Genomic DNA, 1,169 nt, shown 5'->3' on the forward strand with positions numbered 1-1,169 from the left:
CGATTGAACTCGTGAAGCTGGGAGAAAGGGGTGGCGACCTGGCCAACAAACTCTCACGCAGAGAAATGTTTTGGATCTTCCAACTACAAACACTCCATCCGAAGGGATTTAACGATTATTACGAAATCGCTCCTTTCCTGTGAAAACTACACCGCTGGATCATCACGGTTGGATCCTCACCTTAGACCGACCCCATCCCTCCACCCATACCCACCACATCCCCCCCCCACCCCCCCCCCCTTTCCCCCGCCCCCCCCTCTTTCCGTACCCCATTCCCATCCACATTATTCCTGTCTGATAAACATCACCTCTTAGCTGTATTGATATATTGAGATTGACACATGTACGGTAAAAAGTGATCATTACAGTCAGACCACACTGGAAAGGCCCAATCTCGCCCGATCTTGGAAGCGAAGCAGTGTCGGGCCTGATCAGTACCAGACCAGGGAGACCATCTGGGAAGATCAGGTACTGTAACCAAACTAACGATAATATAGCCTACATGAGCATGTCAGTATAATATATCTGCATCATAATTTAAATTCGCACTTAGCACTTAACACTATATACTAGTATCTTCAGTTTGCACTTTGCACTATATATCTATTTATATAATTATATATTTACATATCTATATGTTTTTATATTTTTATATGTTTTATATATTTTCATATATTCATATATCTATATATTTCCATGTGTGCATATATATAACATTCACTGTAACGAGTCTACGTTACTAGATTGGTATTAACAGTGACTAATCCCCGTTTTTTTTATCTATTTCCATGCACTTTACTGGAGATATAAAACCTATGTCTCTAACTTTGGTCCCCGCAAACATGGCTGCTGAATGAAATTCACTATGAACAAATCCACTCAAAGATGGCCGCCGCAATGAACTTTCTGAGAACATGCTTCATAGTGCTGTTTGGTCTCTTACGCCCGCAGCCGCGGACGCATGCGCAGTCGCACACCGGAAGTGGGGCGGAAATGACGCGACGGACGAAAACCGGAAGTGGGGCGGCAAAGAACCGCCGGCGCCTTTACAAGCTAGTTTTATAAGCTTTTTAAACACCAAATCTGCCTATTGAACATTGCCTTGAGATTATATACACATATACCAATAAATAAAACCATAGATTCTTTAAATATAGAATTTTTAACCC

General features: G+C 42.2%; 1 pseudogene; it reads left to right on the forward strand.

The window, feature by feature from the left end:
* The first annotated feature begins 360 nt into the window (after window positions 1–360).
* On the forward strand, window positions 361–480 carry LOC134912838 (5S ribosomal RNA; annotated as a pseudogene).
* The last annotated feature ends 689 nt before the right edge of the window (window positions 481–1,169 follow it).

The sequence above is a fragment of the Pseudophryne corroboree genome, chromosome 4 (assembly GCF_028390025.1).
Source record: "Pseudophryne corroboree isolate aPseCor3 chromosome 4, aPseCor3.hap2, whole genome shotgun sequence".
In the NCBI taxonomy this organism is placed as follows: Eukaryota; Metazoa; Chordata; class Amphibia; order Anura; family Myobatrachidae; genus Pseudophryne; species Pseudophryne corroboree.